At 46.5% G+C, this 24,737-nt stretch overlaps 1 protein-coding gene across 1 annotated transcript in view; it reads left to right on the top strand.

Moving 5' to 3' along the window:
- The first annotated feature begins 1,003 nt into the window (after nucleotides 1-1,003).
- LOC126545441 (uncharacterized) overlaps nucleotides 1,004-24,737 on the top strand; it is a 265,594-nt gene continuing 241,860 nt past the window's right edge. The window contains exon 1 of the mRNA XM_050193317.3: nucleotides 1,004-1,336. The gene's annotated coding sequence lies outside the window, so the exon portion shown is untranslated. The remainder of the gene's footprint in view (nucleotides 1,337-24,737) is intronic.

Here is a 24,737-nt window from a genome sequence, read left to right as displayed (position 1 = left end):
GTGTGTGTGTATGTGTGTCTGTGTGTGTTTGTGTGTGCATGTGCGTGCGTGCGTGTGTGTGTGTGTGTGTGTGTGTGTGCGATGTTCAATTACTCTTCGATTACAAATACAAATGTAATGCATGTATGTAATGTAAATGTATACATGTATGTAATACATACATATACAAATGATTTGAATACAAAATGAATAATATTATATTTGTGATTGTCTCTTAAGCGACCAAGTCTGTTCACTAACCTGTAGAGCCGGAAGGAGACCGTGATACAGGACGAAAATGTGAAAGATATGGTGCTGCCTCAGTCTGCGGTCGCGAGAAGACACCATCCATTCAAATGTCCCGTCGTGGTTGGTAGTCAGACCTTCGACTTCGTTTTAGGCAGCAGAGCTTTGTAGCAGGTGAGACACAGTGGCCATAAGAGAATGGGGCCACCTGAATTGAAAAAATTGCACGTTCCGTCTTGAATTATTGTCCGGTGTGTTAAATTACGTGGTTGGAATGAACGCTGATATAGCAAAAAAAAAAAAAAAGCATTATTGGCCGGAGAAATGCGCGAAGTGCCTTCAGGTAACCAGGCAAGTAAGAATTTGTGAGGATGAAGGAGTAAGTTTTAGGAGTGCACGACACATGACCTTGCCACAGCAAGGAAGTTAGCTGGAGCCGAGAAAGGGGAACGACAAAAAAGTGACTTGTGTGCAGTTTCGGTGCCACAGAGAGACTGGTCAACAGGGTGTCGGCGACGGCTGTGGAGAGCGCGGTGCGCGCGGTACCGGCGCGCCAGGTGTTCTGCGGGTGCTGTCGGTGCCGCCGCGGCCCGGAGCGTGTGCGCTTAGGGAGGAGGAAGAAGGGGGGGGGGGGGGGGGGGGCGTCGGAGGGGTGGTCGAGGCTGCGAGCGCCTGAATGAGAGAGAGCGGCAGCACGCATGCGTTGGAGAGGCGCGGAGGCGAGGAGAGTCTCACTGCCTCCGATTGTTCAATACGAGTTTTTTCCTAGGAGCCGCCTTCTGATTGGACCTTCTCCCGCGGAGTGCGTGAGGCCCCGAGCGCGATAAACACGGGGCCCGAGGATGCAGTCGCTTCTGCGCCGGCCGCCGAGGGGCCACGTTGGCTGTGACTAGCGCCTACACCGCCGAGCCGGCTGTTGGACTCGCGTCTCGCTCCGGCTGCGCCCGGCACGTCGACGTCCTGTCATCGCGACAGGAAGCTCCAGCACCGGCGTCCCTGCAGCCGCGGCCTCTGCACTTGGGCCGCCGAAAGATCGGCACACGTTCTCGGCCACATTTAGCCGGTCGTCCAGAGAGGGAGCCACTTTTCCCGCCTGACTTCCCCGCAGATAGTAAGTGGGTCACTGGGGCCTTTTCGTTGGTTGACGTCACGCCGTGGCCCTCCTTACAGCTAGCCGCGCGCGCGAGGGCTTTTCCACGGCATGTTACGCCGCACGCGTGATGCGCTTTCGCGGCTAAATGAGCCTGACCAAGTGTAACAAGCGTTGCCTGGAGCCACGGTTGCCTTCCCAAAATTTTCTTTAAGTCGCAAAGATTGTGCCTCAAAGAAAAGAAAAAAAAAAAAGAGAGAGAAGAATTTTCTGCTGTGCTGTGCCCCGGAAAGTCATTAGGAAGAAGCGAGAACACCGAAGTGCACGTGTTTTACGAAAATTATTGCTTCCGTTTTTTCAACCTGCGGCAATATTGAATTAAGTTTAATGTAATTAAACTGACGTATAATTTAATTTAAGGTATTGTTTGTTAAGTCGGCTTTAACACATCAGCCAGACTTCTGGGTGGTGTACTGATAGTTGTTTGGAGAATACATGCTAAAAATGAGACAGTCATCAGAATATCTGTTTTTTTGTTTGCCACTATGTTCAGCCTGAAATACGAATAGGTTCTGAGTCTAGTATTTTGAAGAAATTGTGCTCACTTCATAATCTTGATGTCTCAGTTCTTGTGTCTTAAAGGTAATAATATATGTAGAGCTGCCTGACAGCGGGCAAAACTTTTTATATATGTTAAAACTGTGGGGTGTTTCGCCCGCACAACGTTTTGAAGAAATCGCAGGAAGGTAATTTGCTGCCCCCAAGTATTACCGTCAACCACAGAATAAAGGCTGTCTAAATATAAGCTTTTGTATACGTAACGTAACGTAAATTATACGTAACGTGAGATTTTCTAGAAAGTTGGTTGTTGTGTCATGCTCAAAGGTGTACCTACTACCCACTACGTGCTAATGAAGGTAACAGTACCAAGCCGAGATCTTATCAAAATGTACTATACTTTTACGGTTCTTATTGTGCTCCTCCTTATGGGAGCCAACAGAATAAAGTGTCTAGAAATGATTCCCTTCAACAAATCTTGTCTTTGCCACAAAGCATTTGCATTGTAGATCATGTACTCGTATGTCACATAAGCCATCATCCGCATAGCTTCACAGGCATCAGCTTTATGCTATTTCATTTAAACAGCGCTTTATAATGTGGGCATTAGAAATAAAAGCAAATCCAGCTGAACCACTAAAGGTGCAATACAGCTTACTCTATGAAACAGGTGCTACTTTAGATCCATTCCGTGGCTGGCGTAATTAAAATACGCGTCATTAAAAGATGAATTTAGGCGTAACACGAGTAAGACGGCACCATAATGTTACGAAGAGGGGAGCATACGCCACCTGTTGCAGAATTGCTTCCAATAATAGTTCTGAAAGGGCCTTTTACTATAAATTTTGTCGTACGTGTCTCGAGTGACCTAGTTGAGGAAGTAATTTTAACGAAAGCGAACTAGGTGACTCGAAACATGGGCATGCCATCGGTCCCCAAGTGCCAAAAATGTTCGACTCGCAAATAGCTTGTAACAGTTTCGCACGACTGGTGCAGGTCATACGTCACTCATAAGGAGGCGGTTGTGCCCCAACACGACTGAAATAGAAAGTCGTATCTTACCCAAGACTGTCGGCGATTTTTCCTTCACACTGAGCTCAAGAACTTGTCAGTGTATAAAGTCTAACTTAAGCGGAAGCCATGGTTCCTATGCCACAGTCAACTAAACTTCGCTGGCGTAAGCTCCAAATTAACGTGAAATTGGGGTGACATTTTCAAGGTCGCTGTTACTTCCATGGAGGTAATTGAACAGATGCCGACATAATTTCGCGTCGGCATTCTTCATGTTACGTTTATGTCTCTAAAAACAAATGCGTTCTTTAGCGTTGTCGCTGAGAAGCGGGGGATCATCAAACAGAAGTTGTACTAGAGAGGAAATCGTTACTTTTATCTTACTCAGTGCTGTTCTTGCGGCGTCTGCAGAAATTTCCAGCAAGAGCCCAAGGTTTCCAAGCAACGACCACTTTTGGGCCCTTGACGATGAACGGGCCGAGAGCCTTCAGAAGTGGTCACCAAATTATGCCGTGCAGCATATGTAGTTCGCCGAACTTGCTCAACGCTTATTCGACGAGGGTCCGCAAGCAATAAGCGAAATCTTGTTGCAGTTTCTGCCCCGCCAGCAAACCCCATTCATCGCATCGTGCGCTGAGTGAGACCGTTTCGCGGAGGCTCTCATCTCATTCTGCCCTGATGAAAGGACCAGCAGCTGCCGGGAAGCGTCGGAATTGATTATTAATTTCGCTGCTTCTTCGCGCACAGTCCACGTCGCTGGGCCGCGATTGAAGTGCCTTGCTGTGCCACATCGCGGCTGCTCCTCTCCGACAATGCCTGCCGTCTATGAGGCCCATCAAAAGTGTTCGCTTTAAGTTTCCCAAGGCGCCTAGAGGCGGATTTGGCGAGGACGTTGTGATACAGCAGCATTTCAGTTCGTTGCATAAAAGGGGAAAGCGGAGTGCAGAGTGCCCCATGACATTAATGAGGATACATGGTTAAAGTGGCCGAGCTTATTGGAGCATTTTCTGTGGAAGTTATGGCATCGATTAAACAACTTTATCTATCTTGTACTCGTACGTGAGTACACCTTAGTTTATTGTGATAACAATGATAAGGAAAGTGTTTTTTTTTTCTCTAAGAAGATGGTACTATTTATCCGAGCTATTATGCAACATTGAACTATAGATACAGAACTCGTTCGCTATCCTCTTGTCGTCCTGACTGACGCGCACTGCTTCAATAATAACACATATATGCCTACGCACCTTGCATATCAATATTATGCTCCTATGACGAAATGTTTCCTGTTTAGATATCTGCACACAAGACCACAATGAAGCTCCACACTTCTTTTTTCCTCACGCTACCAAATAATTCGTGGGGTGCAGAAATGGACACACGTCTCTGAATGCTGGTTAAAATCATTCTACGATAGCTGATGTGCATAAAACGCGGCTGTTTTCACGTCCTTGGCGGTGACCTAAAGGTGGATTGAAGATTACAAAATCAGGCGAGCACTGTCATAACCGTGGCACTTTGACAGTTGTCACTGTCTAGCGAAAGTTATGAAGAAAATGAAAAGCAGAATAGAATCTCCGTGATATGAATCTCACGGGGCTTCTGAAAAATGCTACGGAAATCATGCGATAAAATAAAGGTAGATATCTTAAAAAAGAAGTATATATGCATTAGTGGATCATGTTTGTAGGGTTGCACACAAACTTACACAGAACGAAAAAAGACTCAGAAGGACAGGAGAAAACAGTTCGTCCGGTCATTCTGTACTTTTTTCGTCATATCGTATCAACCTTTGTATCTTTCGTATGAATCAGTACCAATTTTCCCAGTTTACTATTATTTATGAGTGTATGTTTGTGACCATTCATTTAATGGGAAAGATTGTAGTGCCCACTCGGACTTCTTTTTTTTTTCTTTGATGTGACAAAGTACGCGGAAGGCCGCAGAACGTCGAGAGCACAGATCGTTTAGGCTGTCAGTCGGTGTTAGACCTGATTCACGCAGCCGTAAAACGTTTGCCGTTGCTCTTCACATCACCGGCGTCCCATTTTTGAGGAGAAACGCCGGTGCCATGACGGTGGCGAGGCGGTGTGCGTTTGCCGGCTGTATGAATAAGGCCTTACTCGTCGTGGTCACCGCTGTTTTTAACCATACTCTCCGATTCCTTTACTGTTTTCTCTCTGCCGTCAATTTTCTCGCCCTTTCTCACGCTACATCTGGAAACGTCGTCGCCTGTTCAGAGAAAGTGTTGGAAAAATGTGCAATTGTGAGTCTTTACTAGGGCACGAGAGAGAGAGAGAGAAAGATGGATATAAGGAAGGCAGGGATGTTAACCAGTTAAGAGCCCGGTTGGCTACCCTACGCTGGGGGAAGGGAGAAGGGGAAGAGAAAGAAGTGAGGTAGAGGGGGTCAAAGGCACTCTTACAAACCAGACGTTCTCAGAAAGCACAAAAGGGACTTCACTGCCTTCAGAGCCGATGATCGGTGGGGATGGTGTTCTTGGTATTGCCTATTCACTCAGAAGATGATAATCTAGTTTCCTGAATGCTTTGGACATAGATTGTCTTTGTGCTTCCAATTGAGGACAGCGGCACAATAAGTGGTCAGTGTTCCCCTCGCATCCGCAGACATCACATGCAGGGCTTTCAGCCATTCCATTTAGTGCAGAATAAGCTTTCGTGAAGGCAACTCCCAACCACTACCGACACAGAAGATACGCTTCGCGTTGGTACAGTCGGGCCGGAGGTCCGAGTTGCAGCGAAGGGTTTAGTATGTGCAGTCTGGCGCACCTTATATGTGAAGTGTTCCACTCAGCTAACTAGATTGTGCGTGCTAGAACGCGAAACTGTCTCGAACAGTTAAAAACTGACCGCATTAAGTAGATTGTGCCATCAAAGCATTTCAATGTCGGCTCCGGTGGAAGCATTTTGACGGGGCGGCTGTAATTCCACAGTCTTGCGAAAGAAAAGTGGCTGTACACTGGAAGCCACCCAGCAAATCTATAGGTAAATTTTTGTTTGTTTGCTTGTTTGGCCTAATTTCCGCCTAAAAACTGCTCGTCAAAATTAGTTTGAAACGATGCTTTATTTTCTGCTTTAATTTAGTGTTTGCGCAGCTCATCCAACGCTGTGTATCATTTGCCACTAACTGTGTAAACAGTTCTTCTAAAGCCGAAAGATAGAATATTACGCCTAACTCATTTTAGCGGTGACTTCGTATCATTCCGAAGGGTATGAAGCATGGTGCTATCATGTAGACTCTCTCGCCTTTCTTATGTACGATATTGCTTTTGTAGTTTCAGATAGAAAATCAAAAGGCTTTGGGCCTGGCGCCGGTGGTTTTCTTCATCGGCAAGCCAACTCGAGAAAGTTCTCCAGATGGCCATTACCCGTTTCGGTGGTCAGGCTACGCGACAACGTTGAGACAGTGTGCACACCTGAGGCTTCTCGCACAATCTCTGAAAATCCCGATAATTGCCTGCGCTGTAACAGGGACTCCCGAGTCAGTTGAGCGTGAGGACCGTCGTGAAGACAGCCCATGCCACAGGATAGTCTTCACTGCACGCTAGCCGCCCTCAACTGCTTCTGTTTATACTGTTATGCGATAAATGAACAGAGCAATGAAATCGAGCGTTTTGTGATCCCAAATATTTGCCCGTCATTGTGTTTGCTTTTCTAAATCCTTGCGAGTGACATGCAGACCCTAATTACTACTTTCGTGTGAGCTGTCCTAGGCACTAGTTCCTACTTTTATTTGCGTGTGACTTTCTGCCTTTCTCTGGCGTATTCATGTATATGCATATCCCCAACATGCACGCTGAGCTGTGCTCAATCTTAATATAAGTTTCTAGCATAGGAACGACACGAAGAAAATGGGCAGCAGTTGATAAACTGTGCAAGGAAATGCAGTTGTAATTCTGAGGACTAAAATAATTCAGTTATATCAACAAAATCTGCGACCTCATTGGTATTTTATGCTGAGCGTACTCTTGGTAACAGTTGAAGTCCTAATGAATGAAGAAAAGGAGAGCAGTGACTCCCCCATCAACCAGTAACATTAAATAACCTACGCATAACATCGCAACATGTTACATAAAAGGTACTTCAGGCTTGAACAAGTCGAATGCGAAGAAGATCACGCCTAATACCACGACTAAAAAAAGATCGGAGGACACCTAAGCACTTATGAGTTGTGAATGTGAAAGTATTTATGTTCCATTGAACGCTGCTGAGAGGTCCTTCGAGTTTCGCGCTGCGAGTAATGTTTCCGAGATTTACTGCGGGGTGTGCCATCGAATTTTGCGAATTGATCGGTGTGGATTATTATTACTTTCTTTCACTGCTCCTACGTTAGCACGTTGGCTGTAGACCGGGCTCATTTGGACGATACTGCTGAGGAATCAACTGCATCTATTGTTTGCTGCGTACGCGGCGCAAGCGACGAGAGACTGGGGAAGCAGCAGTAGCCACCACGGCTGCAGGCGCGCGCAGCAGCTACGCGGCTTCCGAGAGCTTCTCCCCTCATGCAACACCTGGCGCGCCATCACGGCCGCAGGTGTTCAATTTCGCTCGCCCTTCTCCGTTGAGGCGCGGTCGTGACGTGGCGTCGCAGCCAATGGGAATTTAGGTGCAGTTTCGCTGCTAGACTCAGTGGGACATTTGATGATTTCGCATCAATCCTGACGGTTCCTTTGCAAGTACACCTATGCAGAAATAGTTACTGTTCGTTATCTTTTAATTTGGTCTTTACGGTAGTTGCGCGCTTGTGAGGAGTTGCGAAAATTGTACATCAATTCATAAAAGTACCATCCGCGACAAGATGAGAAGATGCGAAGAGCGCAGCTGGTACTTGCTCATGAAGCAGCTTACAATAGATTCCGCGGTCTCGTGCTTCAAAACAGAGATATAGCTAAGTATTCGAAATCTTTCAAACACGCCGCATCCTCTTCTCTGTCGCCTTCACGCGAAGAAAGCAAGACACGCTGCAGTAGCGGAGAGCGCCAACCGTCCCGGAAGTGCGTGTTGTCAGGAAATGCTTCCTTATTTGATGAAGCATGCGCGCATTTTATAGGACGCCGAATTTTACATTATGCAGTACCTATACCCCTCCGCGTCAATGTGACAAATAGTCTAGGCCGGCGCCTCTGCAAGGAGACCATCGCACGCAGCTGGCTTGGCGATTAGTACCAGACCAGAAGCCACCCGATCAGCTCTCGATCGTCAAAATACAAGGACGCGGGCGAGTAGGCATCATCATAGTCTTGTCAGGATATTCATTGCTGCTGTCCGCGATCCCGTCGATGTCGCTTTCGTCGCTGATGCGGCAACATGGATGAGTCGTTCCTTCATAGGTGTTATTTTCCTTGTTCAACTTATTATTGATTTACAACCCCCATTCAAGGCTGCACACAATATTTCTAACGGCCCCTGTTTCCAATAAAAAACTTGGCTGTTATTTCGCGCACAGCGTGCGCGACGCCACTTTCTGATTTTGTGCATATTCGCTTCTCACATCGGCGCGCTGCCTGCACTATAGGCCACTAGCTCAGTGGTCAGCGCGTCATACTGTAGGCTGCATTTGGACTTTACGGCCAGGATTCGAAATTTACGACCGATGACAGTATTTATTTGATTCTGACGTCTTGTGAATAGATAACTTGAGTTGGATGTATATTGTTCAAAAAGGTTTGAACTCTCGCTAGCTCTCAAATAACTCTCATTGAATTACAAATGGCTTTCAAAAATGGCATGCTTTTATTATATATATATATATATATATATATATATATATATATATATATATATATATATATATATATATATATATATATATAATTTCGCCATGGCATAAGCAAAATAAAGAAAAGGAAGAGGGGCACGGCGATACAAATTTGTAAATTGGTATCAGTTAAATTTGTAACTATAATAACCTAGACCAACACTCCTGTTTCTTGTTCTCTATAAAGTAGTTGCTATATCACTTATGTTGTATTGTGGCAATGAAAGTGAATATTCGCTGGTTGTAATGGAAACGCTGCGAAAAGAAAGGAAGATGAGAACGAGAAGAAAAAAGAACTAAGCCTACAGCAGAAAAACCATGCTATATCAGCCAACAATCAGAAAACGTTTGCGAATAACGAAATAGAATGAGCACCTTGAATAGGGGGCGCGTTAGGCGTACGTCTGCTAATTAAACGTATTACTTTTCTTCGCCCCCAAATCTAGTTTTTATTCCTAAGAGTTAGCTGTACGGGACGCAATACAATTTTGTGTTTAGTATTACTGGAATATTTTTTTTATTCCGTTACACACATCCTTTTCCAAACTTAGGTGCCTGCCGGTTCGAATAATTATCGCTTTTATAACTTGTTCCTCCTTTATTTTTCCTACCTAGTAACTGCTTTTCAGATTTCGTACCAATTTGTCCAATTATCTACAGTGTTGGCGCTCTGTTCGGTTTCTTCCTTTTGAGTTTTATTATCCCTGAACATTGCTCTTAATTAAGAGACCGCAATCGGAGCACATTCCACAGACAGACACTGGCAAGAACAGAGATAGATAGATAGATAGATAGATAGATAGATAGATAGATAGATAGATAGATAGATAGATAGATAGATAGATAGATAGATAGATAGATAGATAGATAGATAGATAGATAGATAGATAGATAGATAGAGAGAGAGAGAGAGAGAGAGAGAGAGAGAGAGAGAGAGAGAGAGAGGTAAGGCAGGGGGGGTACCCAGACGCGCGTCCAGTTTGCTAGTCTGCGCTGGGGAAGGGGTATATGGATGAAAAGAGAGAGAAAACACAGTTTCGCGTACTGGCAGTAAAACCAGTGAAATACAGTAATACACTGCTGTCCCTCTTCTATAAACATTTCATTGTTTCTTTTGGAACGACTCAGCTAATTTATGAAAAGGGCGGTGGGTGCACCCGGGTTTTACTGACTATTGAGCTTGCATGTACGAAAGGTTTCTCTTAGATTAGATCCCAAATGTTTTATGTAGAAAGGGATTATAGTATTACAGTGGATACTCCACGTGTAATTAGAATTTGAAGAAGGGAGCTATGTAGTTTCGTGATTAATTTATAATTAGAAGAGCATTAACGGCGGGTTGGTACAGCAATGAGCGCGAATAAGCGACCAAAAGTACGAATATAGACCGTGTTTGCGTCACGTGTCACTGGGTTCTTTAAATGTTGATATTGCTTCTGTGAGACACGGGTAGCTAGGCATTCTAATAGGTAACTTCAATTATCCATATTCGCAGACACGCAGAACACGAGCGTAAAGAGAAAAGCACACACATAGAAAACTGAAACGCACGCTCTGTCTCTCCCGCGTGCACGCACGCACGCACGCACGCACGCACGCACGCACGCACGCACGCACGTAAGAACACACACATGTACGCGCACACATTAACACACGTACGCAAAATACACGCACACAAATAACACACATACATACACGCACCTCAAGCAAAGCTAACTTTGCGTGAGCCATCGCCTGTGAGCCTGGAGTGATCAGTGTCACTTATTGTTATATCTATGCGAGTAACTGACGTTCTCCTCAGTTAAAGAAAGGGTTAGCATGAATACCGCAAAACTCGTGACAGTAGATAGCGCGATTAAATAAAGTCTTAAAGGACTCTGTTTCTATCAGTCCAATGCAACGTTCTCCGTACCCCTGGCTTGAACGATGTCCGTTACCCGGAAATTCCGCAAGTTATTCCAGGACGTGGTGTCACAGTCGAAACGATGATAGCCAGTAACTCGCATTCGGTATCATATCTATATTTATTGGAGTCAGCATTGCCTGCAGCTACAGCATCTTATTATAATCAGGTACCGCTGCACAAGTGCATCCGGAAGAACATTCGTCAGTAGCAGTAGAACAAATCAATACGCCTGAATGAACGGCATGGGCTGAAAAAAAAAAAGAAAACGTGTTTAGACCTTCCATCAAACTTTACCCACAAATTACTCCCACGTCCCGTCTTCCTATGAGCCTGGAGGGCTCACGAAGGCTGCACCTACAGCGGCAAAAATTTGTTGAGTCAAACGACCTCATCCTTCCCTATCACATTGATCCCTAACTCTTGGTGCCAGCTGTCACGGCTTGAGTTTGATTAGGTCGGCGCTTTGATAGAATCGATTCGTTTTGGGAACCGATATGACTGGTATGCAGAGCACGCTGCTGTTTTGGTGAGTTCTGTTGGTGGCGGGCGCGGAGAAAATGCTTAACAGCGGCCATAGTCATAGCAGCAAAAAAATAAAAAAGGCTGATAACAAACATCCTTTTCCAAGTTGTTGTCTAATTTGATGCCCTGTGGCTCGCAGCCAACCACCGAGGGTGAGTTGAATGTTCAGAAGCTGAATCATCCTGGTTTTATGACATTTTGCGTAAGCTCATAATGGTGAGTTGTTCTGGCTTCTTTATGAATGGTGGCCATGATCTATGTTTTCTTTCAAGCATGACTCGGGTGGCCCCGTGCGATGCGGGAGTTGCTGCAGTTCCGCACGTTCCGGCTACAAAGGCAAGGGCCTTTTCAGGAGAAACAGCAGGCTTCGTCGTAGTGGATGGAAAAGGCCTTAATTCGGAACACGGGAGACAGCGCGTCAGCTCGTCTTAAGCTTTATTCCTTTTTTCGTGTGCGTGCTGCGTGGCACGTGCCGATCCTCTCCCCTTCTTAAATATTCACTTCCAACGCCGGCACGTCTAGCAGACGATGCTATTTGAATACTTGAGTCAAGCGTTTCGATGCCGCATTATGGGGTAACATTAAGGTTTCATACCTGTCGCATTGAGGTCGCAAGGGTACGTGTGTAGAAGCAGCCCTGACTGCCGTATTCGATCTGGTGCCGCTGCAGCAGAACATTTTACTGTTTGCTTTAACCACCTGACGTACACAAGAAAATTATCAATGGGAAATGCAATTCGATGTTATTGTTTGTTGGTTGATAACTGTCACGGTTAAATTAAACCCGTTAAGAGCGTGCTGTATGCCATCCAGAAGGAGATTTCTGATGGGAGATATGTGTGTTCCGTCTGCATTATGTGCGCGAAATAACGGGATAGTGCTTGTGCCTCGTGTAATTATGAGGAACGAACATTTTACGTAGTGAAGGAGATGCGTAAATTTCAGATAGTTTAGTAGCGAGCTTTGGTTCTTGTAACTTCTGATTCTGAATAGATTGCGCAACGTTCGTGCGCGTCATCTCACTTTTGTTGGCGAGAAGCTACAGGTTTCCTGTTTCGTAAGACACACCTTTCTGTTTAATTACAGGTTGTAGGTTTTACAGTACGCTAGAGAAATTGTAGACTTAACATGTGACGAATAAGAATAGGTGCGTTGTCCCGATGGTGGTGCGGATCACAGCTAACAATAGTGGCCCGGCTGTTCTGTCGCGTGTACTTTTTCTTCCCAGTGACAACGCGGGGCACTGAAGGTGGTGGTGGTGGTGGTGAATTGTAGCAACAGGCGGGTTTAGCCTGGCAAACAAGGCCGGCAATTGCTCCGCCCGAGCGTCTCGCGCAATACCGCTGAAGGAGGTCTTTTTTCATAAATGCGATAGCCCTGTATTGACATGCCCAATCGTCATAGCTTACATGGAATTTCCAGACATTTTTTTTTAAGTATGCGATTTTTCACTGCTTTGAAAAATTCATTTACTTGAGATCCAGAAGTCGACTATGATGCTGTTTGGTTGAGTTATTTTCTGTGCCACTCTTCCAATGACTATGCATGGGCATTTATTTTTAAACACAATCTTTTATATATAAATAAAGAGGGAGGCGGGGTGTTATGCGCTACGAGTGATATTTTTTCACTATTCGCTATTCACTATTCACTATTCGTTCGGTGAAGAATAGAGGGGCGAGTAGCCATTGGAGGTTGCTCAGTAATTAAAATGGAAAAGTAACTCTTTCACTGCCCGTCTTAAGGACTTTGTTTCAATTACATATCTATAGGTGTTCATCGCAGGAGGGTAAAGCAATTCATGCAATTTTTAAAGAGTCAGTGATCGTGGAGACGATTGTGGACAATTCTTTTTACGTTTCTCAGCTACGATTTAGAAACTGAACGCACAAAGAGCCCCAGAAGCGCTGCCCACGTTATGCTTCACGCCTCGTTAGGCTTATTGAAAGCCAAGGGGTTATAATCAACGGGTCTCGCCAAGCTCATCTGGAGAGGAGACTGTCGCCTGTGGTGCGAGCGCTCGACGACATATTGGATGCCTCAGAAGGCCATCACAGTGCTTTCCGTCACGACAGCTTCAAGCATCACGTGGGCAGCACGTCCAACAAGTCTTGTCACTACATTCAAAATCTGCAATTGATATGCTATTTAAACATTTTAGTTAATTACTAAGCAGAGTGCCACAGCTGCACGCCCATCTAGTGTACACAACAACGAGGTTACGATCACCGAAGAAAAATAATCCTCGCAGTAGTATTATCCTTTTTGTTATTGCGATAGCAATTATATGGACACTACAGGCGCATTTTTGCCGTCGCCGTGACGTTCCGTAGAAAGTCCAGGGGCGATAACACCGTTGCCGCGCCCCGTATGGTGTATGTGCGAATGAAAGCGCGCGAGGGGAGCCGACGATCGCGGCTCAATGTGGCGTGCGCCGTCTTCCGCGCCGTCTTCCGTCGCACGAAAAGCCGTGAGGGGATGGGAGAGAGGGAGGGGGGGGCGGCGTTGTACTCCGGCAGCAACTGCGTATTTCGCGACCGGGCTCAAGGGGAACTGATGATCGCGGCCCAATCTCGTGCACGAAACGGAGGAAACTGGGGAGGCAGCGCGGGAGGAAGAGGGAGGGCGGTTTCGACTCCGCCAGCAACTGCACAGTTTGCGCGCCGGCGCGCAGCCGCGCGCGCCGCATCTCGAAAGCGATCTGCGAATGGCTCATACCTTTGGGCGTGCTGTTTTCTCGCCGCTGTTTGCGTTGAAGCGATAGACAGCACGAAGATCACTTCACTCGCTGCTGCTGCCGTGCTTGCTCGAGCTAACGTTCTGACAGCCAGTGCCCGCGATCATCGAGTGTGGTGTGTTCATGTTTGCCTGTGCGCGCTGACACCATGCTTGTTAATTTCAAGTTCATACGGCCATGTAACTGTCTACTATTTTGCTATCGCAATCGATGCTTCACCTCTAGGGCGAAACTGTGACTTGTTTTTTTTTTTTTTACAACAAAACTGCATAAGGCTAAGATCGCGGGATTCTTTCGCGTCCATCGACAGAAAATATCGTTATCCACGGCTCATACCTCCGTAAGCACTCATACCCCCGTAAGCAAGCAAAAAATGCTATGGCTCATACCCCCGTAAGGCAGAGGCTACAAGCACTCAGCAAAGTGAAGCGAACAGTGCATAAATTCTTTTGAACTACGCATACAACATACAGAACAACATACGTTTCAATAAATAACATGCTCAAAACAAGCATCCGAACCATATAATTGATAATAACGCTCTCGTGATAGCAGTACGAAGCAAGTAGCGCTCCCCGCGTACGTTTCCCGGTAAAGATTATCGTTGCGCAAGCTTGCGACGTGGGTTGTGACGTCTCTAGCCTTTCGTATAAGAAATAACCACGCTAGCAACTGATTTCAACGTTGTTGTAGCACCGCTATGGGCGGCGGCGAGCTGTCAAAATTACGACTACTCCCATGCCTACCATTACTCCAAAATAGCACTACTACCATTACTCTAAAGCCATAAAACATTGCGTACCACCCTCAGCAGGTGTAGCGGAGGTTTTCAGCAGCTTCTCTAGACATCCACTTTCGCAGGGCTGGGATGGCTAGTTATTTTGTTTTCTGATATACGGTAAGAATGCGAAGGTAGGCTTCCTTGGGGCCGGCTATCTCAAATTACCCAACAACATCTCAGACAAGAATGATGAAAAAAAAAGAACACAATAAAGGAACAAAAATGTCATATGCACTAGACACACAAACTCAACTCACAAGCACACAAATAGTGCCAGACAACACGGTCGTTTTATAGTGTAGTGACACTATTTGCGGACTTGTATGGACTCTCTCACTCTTGTGCGATGGGTGGTGTTGCGTACTGCAGGATAGCGTACTCCACCGTTGCCGAGTTGTTGCGACGCCTGTTTATCGAAGCTCGACCGACGTTACTATTCGGTAGCGTGGCGTTGTCGGCGGGCTGCAGGCATCCGGTAGACCATGGCGACCGGGCAAGGACGAGACGATTTCTAGTGCGAAACTTACACGGTTTATTCAAAGGTTGGCGAAAGATGATAAGAAGAGAATGAAGTGTTGAAAAGTACATTTCGGAGCCCCTTAAATAGGCTCTCTAAAATCGTGGGAGATATCTTGCTCCCGTCGACGTCACGTGACAGGCACAGAGTCTGGTTTGTGGATGGGCGTCCCGCCTCCGAATATACCAAGCCTCAGGTCCGGGAATTATACACGCTTATCCTTCTCTTTTGCGCGTTGCTGGTTCGTGGAAGTTCTCCTGTAGAGCTTGACAGTTCCTGGAAAGGGTCCCTCTAAAGTCGCACAAACACAAAAGTGGCCTGTAAACACTGCGGGGCTTCCGCCAGACCGGCATATACTCGAGACAACCATGGCGAATCAGGAAGTCACACTTCGTTTCGACGAGGCATGGTGGGCGAGAATCCTTTCTGCACGGCGTGCTAGACGCCAACCGTAACAGTGGCTATCATATATAACTACTGCATCATGTTGGCGATACTGGTGCCCGTAGAGACACTCTATGCGTTCTTGTGACGTGTTCGTGTGTGATAGCGCTTGTCAATATTTTCTTCTACATTTTCCTTTTTTTCATTGATCCTCGAGTAATCAATTTGGGACCTTGGAATAGCCGGTTCTAACGTAGCCTACCTTCATATTTTTCTACATCTAAAATTTAAAAAAAATATATTGTGTCGCTATATGGGCATTATTGTCCAGAACCTGGCATAGTCAGTGGGGAGCGCACACAAGTCCTCTCATGCAATCGCATATATATATATATATATATATATATATATATATATATATATATATATATATATATATATATACTTTTAAGAAGTTGGGTCCTTATCGTGGATAGCTAACAAGGCGCATGGTTGTCTGTAATTACGTCGAAGGGGCGGCCATAGCAGTAGAGTCGAAATTTGCCAAGTGCCCAGATTATGGCCAAACATTCCTTCTCCGTAACTGAATAATACGTCTTTGCTTTGGTGAGAGTGCAGCTTGCATATGCAACGACGTACTCGTCGAATCCAGATTTGCGCTGCGCGAGCACAGCGCCGAGTCCAACACCGTTGGCGTCGGTATGTACTTCGGTCGGAGCTGTAGGGCTGAATTGACGCAGTATCGGCGGTGAAGTTAGTAGACGACGCAACCTTTGGAGCGCATCGTCACGAGCGGGCGACCAGGTGTAATTGTGGGAGTCGCTCCGCAGAAGCTGATTTAAGGGAGCGGTGATGGACGCAAAATTCCGAATGAAGCGGCGAAGAGAGAGAAAATAATGCAGAGAAAGGCAGGGAGGTTAACCAGAGGTAGTTCCGGTTGGCTACCCTGCGCAGGGTGAAGTGTTAAGAGGGATAAAAAGAGAAACAGAGTGGAAGGGGGAGATAGAAAGAAAGGGAGACAAGCACGAACAAAGCGCGTACACTACAGAACGGTAGGGGGCGGCATTCTTAGAGTCTGTCGTGAAGCCCCGTAGACCGCAAGAACGTTAATAGCGCGAGTAAGGCCTTCAACGCGGATGTTCTTTCGGAGCATCGGCCTAAAGCTTTTAGTTCTGAAAGGGGACGATTGTCCAGCTGGTCCAGTACCCTGCACATCACTTGTCTCTCAGCACTGTATCGCGGGCAGACACAGATAATGTGTGCGAGCGTCTCGTCGATGTTACATGTGTCGCACGTGGGGCTGTTGGCCATTCCTATGAGGAAAGCATAGGCGTTTGTAAAGGCAACGCCTAGCCACAGACGGTAAAGCATGGTCTGTTCACGTCGTGGTAATCCAGGCGGGAGGTGCATCCGTATGTCCGGAGACAACGAACGCAACCGACACATGGTGAAAACATTTGAGTCCCACAGGGGCAAAGTACACTCACGGGACATCAATCGCAGCCCAGCCGCAGCGGCGAAAGTAAGCACAGAGGCCAAGGAAGCTGCGAAATTCTCTTACGGAGGACGGTTAGGAAAAATCAGCAACTGCACTGAGCTTGGCGGCGTCAGGAAGAATAGCGTCTTTAGATACTACATGGCCAAGGATGGTGGGTTAACTTGTTCCAAAGTGGCATTGCTTCAGGTTGAGCCGGAGGCCGGCGTCAGTTAGGTACTGTAACGCTTGGTCTAGCCTACAGATATGGGTGGGAAAATCGGGCGAAAAAATAACCACATCATCTAAGTACCAGAGGCACATTTTCCACTTCATCATCATCATCATCAGCCTGATTACGCCCACTGCAGGGCAAAGGCCTCTCCCATACTTCTCCAACTACCCCGGTCATGTACTAATTGTGGCCATGTTGACCCTCCAAACTTCCTAATCTCATCTGCCCACCTAACTTTCTGTCGCCCCCTGCTACGCTTTCCTTCCCTCGGAATCCAGTCCGTAACCCTTAATGACCATCGGTTATCTTCCCTCCTCATTACATGTCCTGCCCATGCCCATTTCTTTTTCTTGATTTCAACTAAGATGTCATTAACGCGCGTTTGTTCCCTCACCCAATCTGCTCTTTTCTTATCCCTTAACGTTACACCTATCATTTTTCTTTCCATAGCTCGTTGCGTCGTCCTCATTTGGTGCAGCGGTGGCGTAGAGGTAGAACACCCGCCTCGCGTGCAAGAGGTCCGTGGTTCGAATCCCGGTGCCGCGCAATTTTCCACCGGATTAAAAAAAAAAAAAAAATCCGCGTGTTGATAAAATTGCATAAACAGGCCTGGAGTGTGGCCTGATGCCGGTGACCAGAACCGGTAACACACTCCCTCACCAGAGCAGGATTGGCCACCCTGGTGCAGTACTTGGCCACAACCTCCTATATGAACACAACAATTTTCCACTTGAGACCACGCAAAAAATTATATTATATATATATATATATATATATATATATATATATATATATATATATATATATACCACCGTTGTCGTCGTCATATGCAGTCTGGGGAGATTACCCAGGATTGCAGGAATTCTGTTGCACAAAGTTTGGGGCAGTGGTTGCAGTCGAGGGAGGAACTTCTCTAGCAGGAAATTAATTCAGAATACTAAACAATAACTGAAGTGTGCAGATTTCTTGTCGTTAGTTGCGTTAGACTGGAAGATCAAGGATTTGCGATGTAGTGCCGAAGTCATAACTTTCGTCTCAATTTGCGGTCATTGAGCAAGCACCGTATGTAAGTGCTCAGCGACTGAAATGCGATACTCGGACCGCATGGCGGCCGGCGCTCTTGGCGTAACCAGCGAGCGCTGGGTGATCGCTGAGGGGCTGAATGCACGTTACAATGCGCCAGGAACACGGTCGTGTTCATGTGATGGAAAAATGCGTCAGCTTGGTGTCCCCAGCGCGAACCAGTGGTGCTAAATGTACCATGCAGCCGCGCGATCCGAGTATCGCGTTTCAATTGCTGAGCACTGCACATGTCGTGCATAAGAATGGCTTATAACGACCCGTCCCTCTTTCACAGTGCATGTATGGATATTGTAGCTCAGTGTAGGCTAGCGTCCTTCATTACACGACCGCTGACAGCAAAATCTTCCTTTTTAACTTGTGTTGATTTCTGTCTAATAATCACAGAATGAAACCGCAAATGCTATGATGGGATGAATGATTAATGATACCTGTATTTTGTATGATATAACCATTCAAGAAATAAGGAGTAGCCGGCGCCTTAAATTGTGCGCCAACATCTCCTCATATCATATCAATAAAAAAAATGATACCATTGTTAATTATGATCAGCTTTGGTGCCACTACAAAGCCAGCACGAAAAAGTGAATCAACACGAGAACGGAGGCTTGGAAAGAACACAGAGGCCAAGAAGCAACGCCATGCCGTTGTCCTCGCCGTCGCCATTACAACGTCATCTCCGCCGTAGTCAGGTCGTCGTCGATCCATCATGTCATTCCGTTGTCGTCACTCCGTCATGGTCACACCGTCGTCGTCATTTGAGCGTGTGTGACAACAACGACTAGACCATCGTCGCCGCCGTGGGCTTGTCGTCGTCGTCACACACGCTCACATTTTAAACAATGGGATATCTCAGCAAGCTTACGCCACGTGGCTAGCTTGACTTAGACAACCATTTCTCGTTGGCTTCTGCAGAATCTTTTGTTCAGTCCCGTGTATATTGAAGGGTTATAGATTCATAGCCTAGCTATAGTTTGCAAAGCAGTTTCCAGTCTTTTACATGGAATTTGCGCTAACACTGATATTGTGCAACTTCTGTCAGAGACTTGCGCAATTTTTCAGTGGTTGGATCATGAGGGGAGTCGCGTCATGGTATATTTAGAATAGCGTGCGGGCCCTTATGTTAAACGCGGCGATTTGCAGGCCCTTGGGGCACATGTGAATCGAATAATTTTTGTTTAACATAAAGGAACATCAACATAAAGAAAACGTAAGCAAGCGGTGTTTCATCTGGTACCTAGTGAAAAGCCTTTAAAAGGTTCTTGTATGCGTTAGTGCTTGCTTCGCTAAAGTGTCCTTTTTATTTTATGTTTTCCTGCACACATACACACACACGCGCGCGCACACACACGCACACGTACGCCTGGGAGTAACAGTCTCTCTAATCGTTCATTTGAACGTAGAAATCTCAACAGCGCCTTGAACCACTTTTTGCGTGACGACGGTATAGGCCGGCAGTCCAGGATAGTCTCTAAAAGCGGCTGGTCGATGAGACGGGCCAACGTTGTCGCGAGCGACTGCCTGTGTGCGCTACAGCGAGGAGAACAGCAAAGAATATGTTCATTAGGTTTTTCGCAGGCGCAATCGTCACAAGCAGCGCAGTCGTCCGTTCGCATGCGGAAAGCAAAGCCACAGTCGGTAAAGTACTGTTGTCTTGGTTCGGGATAGTCTGGATGGAGGACGGAGTCGAAGAGAGGGTTCAAAGAGATGCAGACGTTTGTGCATGAAGCTTGATGTAATCCCTGAAGGCTGTGTGACATCATTCGCGAGCGCACGCACTTACGCTGTTGCATCTGTTCTTGACAGCTGGATGGGTTCCTCCACGCCCTTTTCATGAGCAGATCGAGCAGCTTCATAGGCAGGCTCGTTGCACATAATTCCATGGTGGCTTGAAAGCCAGTGAAACATGACGTCGTGTCCTTGCTCGGCGAGGCCGTGGTGGAGCTGTCGAGCTTCTAGTACTACTTTTTCGTAGGGTCCACGGCTTAAAGCTGAAAGCAAACAATCAATAGCTACCTTGGAGTTACTGACAGCACTCCGTTTTTGAAGTGGGGCAGCCGCTCATAACTTGCTTTTCGAGTGAGCAGAGATGAAGCAATGCTTCATTCACAACTCGTTGGCCATCACCGACAGCGAGAGCGTAGTCATCATGATAATTCACAACGAAGCAGGAGTCACACGTACTGCCATGTTTGGAAACGTTTCTTTTTTTGATCGTATACATAAATTGTACGTACGTTTAACTAGCCAAATAAGGTATGTCCACACTTAAGCCCCTGAAACTCGATAATGTTCAGAGTGCGCGAAATGAAAAGAACGCTATTTGTCTAGTTGATAAAGCCATTAACTTGGTCTAGTTGATTTATCACTCTAATGAGTGCGTTAACTCCGCGAAACTAGACGAGGACAAGAGTAAAGGCACATGCTAAACACACGCGGGCTCGTGTGTGTCTACTGTGTGTGTCTTAATTCTTGTCCTCGTCTTGCTTCGGGGACGCCGTTGTTCGCGTACCCATTATAAAACCTTCCTGGCGTTCTCAGGAATACTTCTCCCGTAGTTTATCCCTAGTTCTTGACTATTCTATTATAGTTTATTTGTATGCGAGGTGCGAAATTGCGTCACATTCTTAGTCGCATATAGCTGCTAACGAACATGACCGCTTTGTTATGCACCGGCGATGACCCTGGGAGAGTCGCCAAGAAAATGCACCGGGCTTTACGCTCTAATTCTCTTCGTCGTCGTGGAACGTTTAAGACGCGTGACCGCACTCCCTCCTCCTCCTCGCCGCCTTCCGACTTCGTGAAGGCTACCGTGGCAACGGTGATGTCCTGCGGAGCTCAACTCGTACGCAAGTCGCGGACGCTTTAGTATACAGCCAAAGTTAGCCCCTGGGCAGCTAAGCGCGACCACCCTGCAGAACTGCTGCGTTCTCCGGGAAAGTGGATCCGCTTCACCGAGAGTCGTTTATATCAAAACGTGATTAGTGCACCGGGAGCCCGAAATTAGTTTCGTGGTGTGCGCCACCGACTGAGCGGCCGCGACTCGCTCCTACTCTATTCTGGGAGAGGTCTGCCATGCAGGCTATATTCAATTAATAACGAGGACGCCAGTGGCCCGCCTGTTTACGCTTTCGCGTGCAGGCTTCGACGTGCGCGCATCTCTCGAAAGTCACCAGATCTTATTCGAATGGTAAACTAAAAAAAAAAAAGAGAGAAAGGAAGCAGCAGCTTAGGAGGAGAACATATTAGCCTGGCAGCGACGAGATCCTATTCCAGAGGGGGGGGGGGGCACGCTGTTTTAATTATTTTGGATGGTGCACGTCAAAACGGCGTGCTAAAAGCGGACCGCTCTGGCTCGGCCGCGTCAAAAACGTTTTGAAGAGCCCCGTGCCTTTTTTTATGCCGGGAGGGCTCACCTTTGACTCGGGCCTGCCCGTCTTACCTCCGGGCGCGCGCACCTATTTTGAGAGGCCCGCGTTTCGAAAGTCAGCAACGGTGCTGCGACTGCTACGGCGGAACCGTCCAGGTCGCGCGCGCGAGAGCCTCGCCGAGCATGTCAGATACCTTGTCAGCGAGCGTCGCACCGGGGTGTCCTGGTTTCCCCTCCGTTCCAGTCGTCAGCGGCGCGGAAGGGCGCGCTCGATACAGCTGCTGTTGATCTTGGGAGGTTGTTCACATCCCTGCGGCGAAGGACGCCGCCACCGCTGTTGCTGCAACTCCGCGTGACGAGAGACGCGAGTTAGCGGAAGCAGACGCTCGCACGACCTCCCCGCAGGCTTTGAGTGAAAGGCGCACTGCTCGCCCAAGGCTTCCGAGTTGGCAGCTGCATCCGAGAGGCCTGCGTCTTCGAGATTCCTTCCTGCACCCGACAGTCCGGCGCATGCATTTTTTTTTCTCGTTTCGCGCCGTTTCAACAGTGTCGCGTTTTGTACAACTGCTGAGGCGCGTAGCTTTTGGGCCAAATAAATGTTTCTGTTCCCCTGGCAGGCGCAAAAGTCACGCGCACTTATTTTAACGCCTTTATTTATGCGTTCCGACTTCTGAACGGATTACCTCATTACGAGGGTCTCTCTCCGTGGCGGGGAACGAGAATTTTGGCATCGAGCGCGTTTGCGGCGTCCAAAACATTATCACGCGCCGCTCAGCGCGCTCTGTGCTTGCGCCCGTGATGTGCTTGCTGCGATTTGCTCCACTTAAGCGGCCACAGAGACCGCGCAAAAAGTAACAAGAACATCCTCATATTGTTTGTTAGGCAAACGTTCTTCTTCTCTGTTTTGCTAAGCAAAAAAAAAAAAAAAGAATAATAGTAAGAACGATCCACGCGGTATAGAAGACGCCACACGATTTTACTTTGTATTTCTGGTTTATGCCACAATCTGATCTTGCTCTCCACAGGACGTTGACCTAGTTCCTATTGAAACCTGTTGCTTTAATATCTCTCCTATTCTCCGTCACGCGCGAGAAATGTTTGCGATTTGCGTCAGACCATGAAATTACTTCAAATCTCCTTTTCCGAAGAATGCGAGGTGTATTCAAAGAAACTGCGATCCGTGAAGCCGTTCCGTAATTTGTTTCGACAAACACTTCTCACCCAAATCTACATTACAAACACGCAGCGGCTCTCCCTTCAATCAAGAGTGCATGTGAGAAGTTGTGCATAGCGCTACCAGCATGGCCTGTGTTCATATGCAGCTCATCTGTGATATAATATCAGGAGCTATTTTTTCTCGCTACGAACTAAAAAAAAAAAAAAAAGGAGGAACTTCGCCTCTGGCAAGTAACACAATTCATCTTTTTCAGGTGTGTTTGTCTGAAAATGCGGGCATTACTTGCTTGAAGAAGCACAGTGTGGAATAAATTACTACTTAACTTCGAGCTTAACTACCTTAAGACGGATGTTGTAATTGCAAAATTGAAGTAAAACCGGCCACATCTCAAGGCATGAGCACATAGTAGAAATTAAATGTTTCACCAATTTGATACATCGTCACCTAAGTCCGGCGATATACATTTACATGCTGCCGTTATAATTATTTTCCTCCTTGCGGGTTGCCGCATGCCATACTATATTTACACAAGTACATGCTGCACTTTTTTCGTAAAGAAACAGCATAAGTGTCTCATGGAGCTTATTGTCTATACTTAACTGCTTATCTATGCTGCAATAATAAATAAAAGTTCTGATAAAAGATATTAGAATGTTTAGCTGTGTAGAAATAAATAGAGACATGCAAATTCCATTCCGCATAAACCTTATGGCTTATATGCGTCAAATAATGTGTTTGTCTGTTGTATTCTGTTCCATGGAATTTTATTTTTCTCTGGAGACGCGCGAGGTAGTTACGCCAGCACGTGTGTGTATAGCGTTTAGGCTAGTATGACATATCCCTCGATAATCAAAACAATTCTGGAATATGCCTTCAGTTGCGGACACATGCAACAAATTGCTATGTTATACTTACATTGTGACCTCTCCGTGGGACTTGCCAGCTACCACTGTACCACTTGCTATATAAAAGGCTCATTTGCCATTTCCCACTACAGTGTTGCATTCGATGCTTCATATAGGAGGTCTCATTCTTAATATTTTTTTTTTATGTCCGCGTGTTTTTTAAGAGGGCGTGATAAAGGCGGCATGGCATCGGAGCTCATGACTTCTATCGTGTCAATTCTTGCCAGAACAAGAAGAACGTATAGTGTGCTAAGAAATTACTAGAAAGTAGGCAAAAATTTGACACGCAGTCGGCCCGCCAATTTCGGGAACCTAATGGCAGCGCACAAGTGACGATGAACTGCGGCAATAAACAATATGGGCAGCGTCTTCCGCTCTTCATCTCGTGTGCGCTGCTACGAAGTTCCTAAAAATGTACCAGCTCTCGACTCGACCCTCCAGTGCTCGCAACTAAACACTACACACTATATTTTTTTTCGCACTGCATAACAAAGTAGATAAATTAACTCATAGCATGGCAGGCCCGTTTTACGCAGGTAATGCAGGAGTGACTTACAAGAGAGCCAAATCTCATAGTCGTAGATAATTTCCTAACCTAAACATATTTTAGGTGCCTTTTCAGGATTAGTGTTTGTCCTAAAGAATCGTCAAACAGATTATGCGCATCAGCTGGAGGCGTTGCAGCAGAACACCACGTTTGTGTGCGTGTGTATTTGTGTACGTGCGTGTGTTTGTGCGCGCGTGCACTGATACTTCCGTTGGGATGCTGCCGCGTTCAGGTGTGAAATTGACGTTCGTATAGCTATAGAGCGGCCGAAACGCGGGCATTATTAGCAGCTAAGCAACATTAAAATGTACTTAACAAAGGCTTGCTTGGCAAATTTGTTTCCGCAGCAAATTTGAACTTTCAAACAATTTATGGAACACGGTATACGCCTGGCGCAGGCTTATACTTCGCGAAAAGTTGTGAGCCTTAGTGCTAATAAA

The sequence above is a fragment of the Dermacentor andersoni genome, chromosome 1, assembly GCF_023375885.2.
Source record: "Dermacentor andersoni chromosome 1, qqDerAnde1_hic_scaffold, whole genome shotgun sequence".
Classification (NCBI taxonomy): domain Eukaryota; kingdom Metazoa; phylum Arthropoda; class Arachnida; order Ixodida; family Ixodidae; genus Dermacentor; species Dermacentor andersoni.
The sequence above is the reverse complement of the archived record's forward strand: the minus strand, read 5'-3'. Positions and strand labels throughout refer to the sequence as shown.